This window comes from Leptidea sinapis, chromosome 38, assembly GCF_905404315.1.
Source record: "Leptidea sinapis chromosome 38, ilLepSina1.1, whole genome shotgun sequence".
NCBI classification, from domain to species: Eukaryota; Metazoa; Arthropoda; class Insecta; order Lepidoptera; family Pieridae; genus Leptidea; species Leptidea sinapis.
The window spans coordinates 6,570,383-6,583,710 of NC_066302.1; the positions used below are offsets into that span (position 1 = coordinate 6,570,383).

The 13,328-nt window shown below is 38.9% G+C and overlaps 1 protein-coding gene across 1 annotated transcript in view; it reads left to right on the top strand.

The window, feature by feature from the left end:
- The first annotated feature begins 3,416 nt into the window (after positions 1-3,416).
- LOC126975823 (dual oxidase) overlaps positions 3,417-13,328 on the top strand; it is a 93,677-nt gene continuing 83,765 nt past the window's right edge. The window contains exon 1 of the mRNA XM_050823848.1: positions 3,417-3,565. The gene's annotated coding sequence lies outside the window, so the exon portion shown is untranslated. The remainder of the gene's footprint in view (positions 3,566-13,328) is intronic.

Consider the following 13,328-nt stretch of genomic DNA (forward strand, 5'->3'; position numbering starts at 1 on the left):
TTTGTTTGAGGCTCAATCACGCCTAAACCACTAATCGTATCGACATAAAACTACCACCATTCGATGCGAAATTTCTCCTAGATGGTTTATGGCTCCATATTTTTCGAATTCTATCGTTTCTTCGTTAATTTATTTTCTTTAAAAATTCGCGCAGCGAAGCGGGCGGGAACGGCTAGGTATAAAATAAAAAATAAAGTCTTTTGGCGTTCAAAGTACAGGAGTACTTTAAAGTAAAGGATTTTACGAAGTTTATGCATATATCTTTTTAAGATTTGTCTTTTAATTTTAAAATGTTTCATAATATATGAATATTTACTAATACCAAAACGTTCCTTTATAGAGAGTTTATCACACACAATATCATTTATATAATATTATATGACAATTATTCCTACTAAGTGCTCAGACCCATTTTCGACAATGTTTCCAAAGGTCTGTTAGGTGTAAGTTTTCGCATAACGCAACTTTCAATATAGAAGAAGTGAGGAAATGTAAAAAAATACTCTGTTATCAGTGTTACAAATTAATTTAAGAAGTTCGACCATCTTTTTTACAATGACAGATAACAAAATTTTGTATTTAGGGGTCAGTTTTTCTGGTATCGATAAATAAAAACATTTATATCTTAAAATAATAAGAATAATGGTAACCTTACGACCTGTACACCATACTACTATAGATAATATACTTTATACTAGGTAATAGAAACAGAAATATATTTATTTACCATAGGGAGTGACAATAACATAACATGTTGCACCAACATTTATATATTTCTCGTACGAAAGAAGCATACTTGAATTCGGTTCAGTTGTGTGGAGCCCGCAATATCAGCGTGTATACAGAGTTGTTGGCACAATGATAGCGTCTTACATTAATTCAAGAAAACATAATGAATGGGATAAACATTTGCAAGAATTTGCACACGCAATACGTACATCAGTTCATGAAACTACCGAGTACACACCCTCTTTTTATTCTTTCAAATCAAAATAACTTTATTCATGTAGGTCACGGGAATGACACCTATAAATGTCAAAAAAATATTTTTCTTATTGAATCTCCAGGTTCTAGACTTGAGAAAGTTCAAAATAAATTATTGAAACAACTTGATTACCGCACGGGAAAATTATACATAGACTCTCATGTTTCAGCCAAACGTCATAATATGCTATCACTCAACAGTCGGCGTAGATATTTACCCCCTTATTCATAATGGTCCGCTAACTTTAAACAGCCGCTAAGGAGTGTTTTTTCCTATTCTGACTTAGGTCAATAGAAGAAGACAGAGTGTGAATTAGCAATGCTTTAAGTTAGCAGAATATTATGAGTAAGGTGGTTAGACACGATATTCTTATATAAAACATTAAAATTACATTGTCGACTAAGCCTCTCTAACAAATTAAATGAGCTTTAGAATTCCAAGCAAATCATCTCGTTCTCGCAATTTAATTTTCATAGATATGTCTCATACCAACTTTGCAAATAATAAGCAATATATGATAAATAATATTCATAATAAGAAGAAATATTAACTTGTACAACAGCACTCTTTTAGAAGTTGATATATTTCATCTTTTAATTGGTAAACTTAAGATACATATTATAAGACAAATATTGGACTCTTTTTCGATAATTGACAAACAAAATTGTGATATGTCTATACACTGTTTACAAGAGACGGAAGATATGAAGGTGATATTGAAAGGAGAGTGACTGCGGGAAATTGTGTGAATGGAGCGCTGCATGCCTTTATAAACGGTAAGACTGTGCCAATAGAAGCGCGAATGGCTGTACATAATGGAGTGCTTGTCGCCACGTTAATGTATGGAAGTAAGAGTTGGGTATGGCAGAAGAAGCATAAAAGCAGAAGTAACGCAGTTGAGATGCAATCACTGCGTAGTATGTGTGGGGTAATACTGACTGATTAAGGGTAAACGGTAGACTAAGTAAGAGTAAGAATTCCGAATGCGGTAATACGAGCGCGCTGTGGTTTGAAAGAGGATGTTGTGACAAGGACTGAAAAAGGAATGCTGAAATAGTTTGGACACGTGGAGCGAATGAGTGAAGAAAGAATGACGCATCAAATATATAAGGCAAGTGTGTGTGGGCAAGTCAGTCGCGGGAGACCTCGTAGAACATTCGTCAATCAAATTGGGGACGTTTTGAGAAAAGGAGAGGTCCGAAGCACCCGCAACCGGCGAGCATGTATGAAAAGAGTAATGAATGTAGAGGAAGCACGTGAGGTTTGTAAGGATAGAAGCAAATGGCATTCTATTGTCTCTGCCTACCCCGACGGGAACAAGGCGTGAGTATGAGTGTGTGTGTGTGTGTGTGTCTATACACTGTCTATACTTTAAAAAAATTCTTATTCTGTATGGGACTCATTGTCGAGATTAATTTTACCTATATCATGTATATAATTTGTTAAAGACTGAATGTTCCCTGAAAATAAATAAATAAAAAACATTAATTGGTAAACGTCATGAAACTACATCAGTTCGGGGCTTTGATATGGGGAGAAGAACTATTAACAAACTCCCAGCCCATCTTTTAAATCATATACTCACACTCACATTACTCCACAGCTGAATATCTTTTACTACACAGCTGAATATCTAAGTGATTGGACAGCCTGGGACTAGATTATGATTATTTTATAGCAATAGCAATGACAGTACAATATTGTATATTTTTATTAAAAAGAGCGCAAAAATAGAATGCTGCGATTCTCTCTCAGAGTGCCATTTGTTCCGGAAGCGGTAGTAGTATCTAGTAAATTAGAAATAACATCAAAAATAATTCTAAAGGAATAAATTTTGAGAAAATAAATGCCTTTCATGTCTTTTTATGCCTTTATAACAACTTGATATCTTAATATAAATAACGTGACACGTTGTTTGTCCGCGATGGACTCCTAAACTAATGAACAGATTTTAATGGGGATTACTTCATGGAGTGAAGTTTAGTCCAACTTGAGAGAGATACTTTTATTTCGATTTGGTACCCATATTTATTTTTATTTCCAATATTTGTTTTGTATGTACATATTTTCTATGAGAGAATTTAAAGACGCACGTTTTTACAGTTCCGCTGTGAAACAATTTCATTATACCAACAGGGAGCATTTTTTACGAAATAATGCAAGAAATATGATATTTTGAAATAAGTATTTATTTTTATTATCTACAGAACAACGACTGTCGGGTCGGCTAGTAATATTATGAAATTTAAGTGGCCTGTGCAGAACCAGACAAAAACCATGCATCAGTAACAGTATGTGTCAATCGAATGAGGATTCCCTGCAGAATGGTGTATCAAGAGCTACGGACGTGAGTACGCGTCCCCACCACTCACCAACCGGTGACTCCACAGTACTTTCTCCTCGTGACACCTCCACCAGAGAACGGTACTCACCGACTAGCAACAGTTAGCACACAAACCGCGAACCAGTCGAGCGACTTCGACGTAATCCGTACAAACATAATCGCTACGTGAACATAATACGCGTTTTTAAACAATTTATCAGTGATCTTCTCACGTTTGTGTTGCGATGTCCGAATAGGTGAGTTTACCGTTCTCTTGGTTACGTGGTCAAGTTCGATGATGACATTTAGTGATAAGGAGTACGAATGCCGCGTGGTGAACGCAAGGACATTAACCACTGTCCATTCGACGGACGAAGCCTTCTTCATGTTACATGTTCAATTATTTATTGTTGATATTAATTAATAGTGTTGCATCATTACTTGTTTTAATTAAATTGTGTTTTATTATGTATTGCATTATAACATTTTAAGCTTGATTATTCAAGCCAATATGATTTACAATTGTGGTGAAGTGTTGTCTAATATTTTATATTATTTAAAGAGGAATTCTGATTTAATGCTATAATGACTTATATATGTCTTTTACGTATATTAAGTGAAAGCTAAAACTAACCTTATCAATACACCATACGTTTTAAAATTCGCAAGCAAATTTTTAGGAGCTGAGTTTCTAATTACAGACACTGTGATTTTATGTTATAATAACCTTTTTTTATATCATTATACTTATTGAGAGCAATATTCATAGAAATTAACATCTTGACTGTTGCTTCTCAATATATTCTTGATAATGTAATGTATGTTCATAGGCACATAATTGAATTTGCTAGAAACTGTCATAACCATAATGTTAACACCAGGAACAGACATAAACTTATAATGCCTACTACTCGGTAAAGTCGAGTAAGTAAGTCTTTTGTGGGGCGATGTATATGCTTTTACAACAAGATCCCAGAAAATTTTCAAAACAAAAGTTTTACGTTATTCAAAAGAACTGTTAAAAACGTTTGTGTGGTAAATGTTACTATAACATAAATGACTTTCTTAATGATACCACAGATTGGAAATGGAGTGACCGCCCTCAGGCTATTAAATAATAACATTAATCGTACAAAATTACTTTGTAAACATATTATTTGATGAAAAAAAAAGCCCGTTGAGTTTGTTACGCCCGTTCTTCTCAGGCCTGATGCATTCATTTTGGATTGGGTGGTAGTTTTCTTTGACTTTAAATAAGTGATGTCACATCCTATTTTGAATAAAAATATTTGAATTTATATTAAATGAAAGTTGTGTAACTAAAACTCACATAACTATTAGTTCTAAAATCCGCAATAAAATCAATGTCAAATATGAAGAAATTGTTTACGGATTTACTGAACGGTAGGTAAACTTAAATGAAGAATTGTAAAACCAATGATTCACGTAGGATTCAACATCCTGCCAATGACCGCTTACAATGTACAACACGAGCCTCGTCGTGTACTGTTCATATGGTAATACCTCTCAATGAATCAGTTTTGCTAGTTGACATTTATATCTAAATGATCAAAATTGCAATTGTTAATGACTATATTACGGTATGTTTTTTTACTTCCTTTTCCCTACTAGGTGTAGAATATATAATATAATATTGACACACTTTTTACACAAATTATCTTGCCCCAAATTAGCCTGTGTTATAAGACATCGATATATATTTTAATACAATATTCTATTTACTTAAACATACATAAATACATATTAACATCCATGATTCGGAATCAAACATCCATATTCATCATAAAAATGCTTTCACCTACCGGTATTCGAATCCGGGACCTCTAGCTTAGTAGGTAGGATCGCTAACCACTCGGCTATACATGTCGTCGGAAGAAGTCGGTGTCTATTACACAACCTGATTTAAACGCATCTTATCTTCAAATGACATCCTCACGGCCAGCTAGATATCCAGGGGTTCAAGAGGGGTATGACCTCTTCCTCAGGTATAATAATTTTAAAGCATCCTGTTATTTCTAACAATGACCTTGATTGAGCATTGCTTTCATCTCTTGTCTGGTGAACATTAACTCGAGCAATCCAACGTAGATTACTTTCTTCTTCGTCGGATTAGTCTTGACAGAGCAGTCGTGGTCACGTCGAACGACGAACGATTCTACGCCAGTTATCCCTGGCTGTTGTTTCTCTGGCACATGTTTTGAGGGGAGTATTGGTTAGGGCTTTGATCTGGTCTGTCCAGCGCATAGGGGAGCGTCCTCTTGACCTACTGCCGTTGACCCTTCCGTGAACAACAAGTCTATGGCACGTAGATTACAGAGCTACTCAAATTATCCGGGATCCAATGCCCTGTAAATTGGATCTAGGTGGCTTCTTTGTGTGTCAGTGTGTAATACTGAATACCATCCATATATTATCTTGAGATGTTATTATCTTCAACATGTGCATGTGGTGTTCCTGTGCAGTATGGGATTCAAGGGGCTATCTGCAACGTACAACCAAACTATGCAATGAGCTTCCTTGCGCACTGTTTTCAGGACCACACGACATGGCTACCTTTTTTTTTAAATGAAAATAAAGGATGAGACGAGCAGGACGTTCAGCTGATGGTAATTGATACGCCCTGCCCATTACAATGCGGTGCTGCTCAGGATTCTTGAAAAACCCAAAAAATTCTGAGCGGTGCTACAACTGCGCTCGTCACCTTGAGACATAAGATGTTAAGTCTCATTTGCCCAGTAATTGCATTAGCTACGGTGCCCTTCAGACCGAAACACTGTAATGCTTACACATTACTGCTTCACGGCAGAAATAGGCGCCGTTGTGGTACCCATAATCTAGCCGGCATCCTGTGCAAAGGAGCCTCCCACTGGTAAAACCTTCAAAAGACCACTTATCACGTACACATATCTTGCTAGCTTGTTATTTCTTGAAATAAGGTCCGCTGTCCACTTCCTGTCAGTCCCACTCCATCATTCCGCCTCTTTTAGGGGAAGTTTTAGATACAGTGCCACCAAGTTCTTGAATGATTTACCACCACCTTTACTCAGCTTGAAGACATATCATCTTTTATAAAACAAATATCAATAATGGAACGTTTAAAAATTTTTTTACCGATAGTAGTTACTCCATGGTTCACCAGGGGGCTGCACCAATCAGCGCTCTGTTGATATTATACCAACGCAGCATGACACTGAGTCAGCTCCTTTTGATAACAATAACTGCTACACAGTACTTTTAAATTAAGAACATCACTATAATATTTTGCATTGCAATATTTTTGTTTCTTTTTTCTCAAACCTCTGTAACTCTTTTTTATTTGTAATATTCTGTGTGGTTTGTTTGTTTCATTCATATTTATAAATGGATGTGTCCTGTGATTCCTTTGATGTTGCAGGAGGGTAATAGCAGTAGTGATCACTTACCACCAGGTGACCGGTATGCTCGTTTGCCCTCCTCTTCCATACAAACAACATAGTTAAACTGTTCTTTGGGCTATTTACTATCAAGTAACACATGCCTAATAAGACATAAAAAATATTTTTTTTATTCAAAATAGGAGTTAAAATCACATCTTGAACGTCAGAAAGTAGCCATTCAAAATAGTATGCCTCAGAGAGAAGAACGGGCGCAAGAAACTCAATTCCAATCAGCTCTAGAAACTTAACTAAATTACAGGAATAGCAGTATAGTAGATGATATTACGGATAGTGGAATAGCTAATTAATTTGAATTGAAAATAATATTATATTGAAAATGGTTTGAAGAATCCCTCCCGGTTAATTACCTTCTCTAAAGTTTCCAGCGTTGCCCGGTAATAAGTGACATAAAAAACAGGCTAGAAATAAAAAAGGCTAACTTGCATAAAAAATAAAATTAAACTGAACGGACCACTTAAATTACCCAAAATGTAAACAAAAGGTACCATCGATAAAACCTATTGTTTAAATTTTGAGACCATCATTATATAGTCAAATTATTTTATTGACATAAAAATCAAAAGATTTCTCGTCAACGTCAATGACTAAATAAACAAGTTAGATATATAGTAATTACATAATAGTTTAAACCACGGATGAGTACAAAAATAAGGACTCCGTGTCACCTTACATAACAGTGAGGCACCAAAACAAGCCGGTAAACGTATATATACATAGCCCCATGCGTACACTTACACTAATACAAGCCGATCGGCCGCCATTATGAGATTTTAAGCCATCGTGTGTGACAGATCATTTTGCGTCGCAATAAAATATTTAAAAAAAAGCCGTTGTGCTTAAAAAAGTGCGAAAACAATAATAATAGTATTTGTGGATATATGATTATTGAAGGGAGAAAAAGTTGTGTAACTGGTATACCCCGTAACCGTACATACACTAGCATAAAGGTGCTTCACTTGCTAATATCACGGCGAGAAGTCCTTCTTTTTTTACTAGTCCGTGAGTTTAAACATATACATATTTTTAAAATAATGCAATCCAGTAAATTAATACAAGGCTGAACCACAAAATTCATAAAAAAAGAACTATAGTACATATTCAATTCCACATTGTAATATCGTTTACGTAATCTTCAATACTGTAATAAGCCTTCGAGATAAGTCTGCGTTTAAAGATTTAAATTTATTTATTGATAATTCAGATACTTACACTTTTTGATAATTTATTGTAAATTTAATACCATTGCATGCAATAGAATTGTTTATCTTACAGAGCCTAGTAGGGGGTACTATAAGCTTGTAGTTATTTCTAGTGTTTAAATTATGTTTGTCGCTTATTTTACTGTATAAATTATAATGTTTATGTACGTGCAGGAGATTGCTTCAAACATATTGGCCGTACATGGTCGTAATATGAATATATTTGAACTTTTCCGTTAGAGATTCTCGTGGGCTCATTTGGTATATGGCACGTACAGCTCTTTTTTGAAGTATGAATATATTATTTACATCCACTGCTCTGCCCCATAGTATAATGCCATACGACATAACGCTATGAAAATAGCTAAAATAGACAATTCGTGCTATATCTGTATGTATATGTCAGTAAGTTTATTATATATATCTATCATCATAGTTATTCAAATATTGTTATAGATTGTTTACTAGTATGTTTTAATAGCTTTTGCCTGCTAGTTCGTTAATTTACATAAACACATGCTCCAGACCCAAAGAGATAGCCCAGTAATTATACTAATTAGCGCGCCTTTCAGACTGAAACACAATAATGCTTCACACACATTCAAATTAAAATATTTTTATTCAAAATAGGATTTTAAATAATTTATTGAACGTTAAACACTACCACGCATACAAAGTAGTATGGCTCAGACCTGAGAAGAACGGGCGCAATAAACTCAACTCGAAATACCCTACTCGTTGTACTCGAAATACCCAGCGACCCGCAGCCGGCATTCTGTGAAAAGAGACCCACTAGTAAAATGCACATAATATAAAACTTCCAAACGAATAATTTACATTACTTCTATAACATCGAGGACAGAAAGCTTGGCCCAGTTCCAGCCAGACATGTAATACGAAATAATACACGCAATTAAGTTGGAATCGAAGCGAACCTGCAATATGTTAACATATTCAAAATGTACTTATTGGGATTGCCACGAAGATAAATTAGCGATCGGCGTTTTAATAGCGGAGATGAAGACAGCCTTCGTGTCGATGTATTACTCACAACTGTAATCATAAATTGGTGCAATTAAATTAATTTTATTATAAATGTTAAAGAATTATCGACAATGTTTATTTTATTCATGAACTTAATATATACTTGCGTAAAGATAAACGTGAGAGAGACAAAATAGACGTGTAGCACTCGGGGACTGCCGCGGTAAAGCTATTGTATCGCATTTTTTATCAACTTGTGCAATAATAATTATTTATTTATTGTATTTATGCAGTATTTTTTTTTTGATAAAATTAATTAAAAAAAAAGAAAACGGGTTGTGAGTAAAATTTAACTTGCAAGATTTGATTACAGACAGACAACGAGACATGTGAAACTAAATAAAAATGCTTGTCATAATAATAAAAATTAAAAAAACGTGATAAAAAAATAAAGAACTTAAAAAAAATCAAGACGTACCCCAGGCTCGAACCTGGGACCTTCTACACAAAAAGCATACGTGATAACCGCTGTTCCATGGCAACTGTAATGACTGTTGCGAAATATCTATATATACATCTAGTAAGTAAGTGTTAGGTTATTTTCGTTACGGAATTTCTAGATTCGGTCTCCATGCTCAAGGCCCGCGATAGAATCTATGCAATAGCTTAAAAAAACGTAGCGTAATGAGATACAAAAAAGATGGAGAAGGAAAGATAATCTATTGTTATTATGATATTATCACTGATTTTGCCCTGTGCTGCCCCGGGGCGTAAAAAGAATAGGGTAGTCCCAGGTCCAAGGGTGTCGTAAGAGGCGACTACGGGCTTTTTGAAAGTGGGAGAGTCACGCTGCTGTCTTATGACGTCAGCACAATCGGGCCAGACTCGTCCGGGTTACTTACCACACTCGCACCGAATACCGGCGTGAAGTAGCGGCCTAGTGCCGCTATGTTTCGCATAGGTTAGTGTCGAGAACAGGGCAGCAACACCACGGCACCCCGCTCCACGCTTAATGTTGACTTTTGTAACATCCGGGGAATTCACTCCAACTTAAACGCCGTCCACCACCACCTTGAGATGGCGCAGCCGGCCTTGAGTTTCCTTACGGAGACGCAGATATCTCGACCTAGCGATACGTCATATTTAACGTACCCCGGGTACAAAATTGAGCATAATTTCATGCCTCATGCCGGGGTATGTGTGTACGTTAGGGAGGATATCTGCTGTCGCCGTCTCGGCAATTTTGAGGGTAGGGGCCTGTCTACTCTCTGGCTCCGCGTAGATTTAGAGGACCGCGTCCGCATCTATGCGTGTGTCTACAGGTCCTATAGTGGTAACGCAGAAACGGATCACCTCATGGGCTGCGTTCAAGCGGCATTTGATGACGTGCTTGCTCAGATCCCCTCCGCTGAAATCGTAGTCTTGGGTGATTTCAACGGGCACAATGCCGAATGGCTTGGATCACGTACCACAGACTACGCAGGGCGATCTGTGCATAATTTTGCATTGGCGTATGGTCTGTACCAATTGGTTGAGACGCCGACGCGGCTCCCGGATGTGGATAGCCACATGCCGTCCTTATTAGATCTTCTGCTGACTACACATCCCGATGGTTACCAGGTCTATGTCCGCGCCCCTCTCGGAACGTCCGACCACTGCCTGGTCAGGAGTGTAGTGCCTATCCGACGCCAACGTCGCAGACACCAGCGACCCGCCGCGTTTGGCACTACAAGTCAGCAGATTGGGATAGGATGCGTTCCTTTTTTGCATCCTACCCTTGGGGCAGGGTTTGTTTCCCTTCGGATGATCCTAGTGCCTGCGCCGTTGCAGTAGCCGATGTGATACTGCAGGGCATGGATATTTTTATACCAAGCTCTGTAGTACCGATCGGTGGCAGATCACAGCCCTGGTTCGATGCGTCAGTTAAAGCAGCATCTGACTGCAAAAAACAGGCGTATCGAACTTGGGTTGCGGCGCTGGGCTCAAAGGATCCGAACTGCAAAGTTCTGAAGAAGAAATATAACCGTGCCTCCAGATTTTTTTAGTGGCAAATCGCCCGTGTGAAATCGAAGCACGTCGTCAAAATTGGCGAGCAGCTTTCCAGTTACCCGACCGGAACACGCAAGTTCTGGTCGTTGTCGAAAGCTGCTCTTGGTAACTTCAACCAGCCGTCCATGCCGCCGTTGCACATGAGGAATGACACCCTGGCCCATACGGCAAAAGAGAAAGCCGATCTCCTGTGCACTCTTTTTGCCTCCAACTCGACTCTTGACGACAACGGAAAAACACCGCCGACCATCCCGCGGTGTCAGAGCTCCATACCTGAAGTACAGTTCCGACAGAAAACTGTTAGGCGAGCTCTGTTTTCGTTGGACGTCAGGAAGTCGAGCGGGCCGGATGGCATTTCTGCAATAGTGCTTAGAACGTGTGCCCCTGAGTTGACGCCGGTGCTAACGCGTTTATTCCGGCACTCTTATTCAAAAGGCGTAGTCCCTGATTCATGGAAGTCAGCCCTTGTCCATCCGATCCCAAAAAAAAGAGACAGTTCGGATCCGGCAAACTACAGGCCTATTGCTATTACCTCCCTACTCTCCAAAATCATGGAGAGCGTAATTAACCGCCAGCTCTTGGTCTGCTGGTCAGCTGAAGGTCTGGCAGTTGGTCTGGATATAGCGAAGGCCTTTGATCGTGTATGACACAAGGCGCTCCTCGCAAAACTTCCATCATTTGGGCTTCCCGAGAGCTTATGCAAGTGGACCTCCAGCTTCCTCACTGGGCGCAGCATATAGGTCGTTATCGACGGTTATTGCTCGAATCCCAAGCCCGTGAACGCTGGAGTGCTCCAAGGCTGTGTGCTTTCTCCCACACTGTTTCTTCTGCATATCAATGATATGTTGGACACCGCCAACATGCATTGCTATGCAGACGACAGCACTGGTGATGCCGTATACACGGGCCATGCAGGTCTCTCTCGGGATAACGTCGACCAGTGCCGGGAGAAACTTGTGTCTTCTATCGAGTCCTCTCTCGAGAAGGTCGCGGAATGGGGTAAGTTGAACCTTGTCCAATTTGACCCCCTGAAGACTCAAGTTTGCGCGTTTACCACTAAAAAAACCCCATTTGCCGTATCACCGCTCTTCGAGAATACTTCCCTTAAAGCCTCGCCTAGTATCGGAATACTGGGTCTCGAAATCTCGAGCGATTGCCAATTTCGTGGTCATCTGGAGGGCAAAGCTAAATTGGCTTCAAAGAAACTGGGCGTCATTAATAGAGCACGGCAATACTTCAAGCCGGCCCACATTCTAGCGCTCTACAAAGCGCAGGTCCGGCCTCACATGGAGTATTGCTGTCATCTCTGGTCTGGCGCACCCCACTATCAGCTCGATCCATTTGACCGCGTGCAACGCAGAGCAGCTCGAATTGTCGGGGACCCAGTACTCTGTGAACGGCTGGATCACTTGGCGTTGCGTAGAGACTTCGCTTCATTGTGTGTCTTCTACCGCATTTATCACGGGGAGTGTTCCGAAGAGCTGTTCAAACTGATTCCTGCCGCCGAATTTCACCTTCGCACGACACGCCACAAGTTACGATATCATCCCCACCATCTGGATGTGTGGCGGTCCTCCACAGTGCGGTTTTCAAGGAGCTTTCTTCCTCGTACCACGAAGCTGTGGAATGAGCTTCCTTGTGCGGTGTTTCCGGGACGATACGACATGGGTACCTTCAAGAAAAGCGTGTACACCTTCCTTAAAGGCCGGCAACGCTCTTGTGATTCCCCGATTCGTAAAAGTCGTAAGATTATAGTGTCTGTTTTCATTTTGGGGGATTTTCTATCATAATCGCCACGCTTGGCAGGCGGGTTGGCGATTGCAGTAGATGTTGATGTTTTTCGGAAGGATGCTGCTGCCCATCCTCTGTTCTATGAATCCCTCAGTCACCTCTTACGATATCCACGAGAAGAGATGTGGTGGTGCTATTCTGGTGCGACACCACTCGCACGACAGTTGCCATTCAATAAGTGAGTTGAAGTGATATATAAGTTGAAATAAAATAAACAAACTATTATCAAACACTTTTTGTTGATTCGATTATGTTGGAATTCTATTATTTCAATAAATGTTTTACATTGCTGCTTATTGACCAAGAATATTTTAAACAACTGGAGTAAATGCGGCAATGTATAAACAAAACAGTCGAAGCTTATTATGTTGTAATGTGTGGCATGTTCCATATTTGAGCTTTGTTTTTATACGACGTGATTTGTCTATGTGATTGTATAGAATGACATTGCTATATATACGTATTACTATATATATTCTAAGTCTATTCAGATAGTTCAAATCGCCAGCGACTTACGGCCGTTCCCAATATTCAGTCTA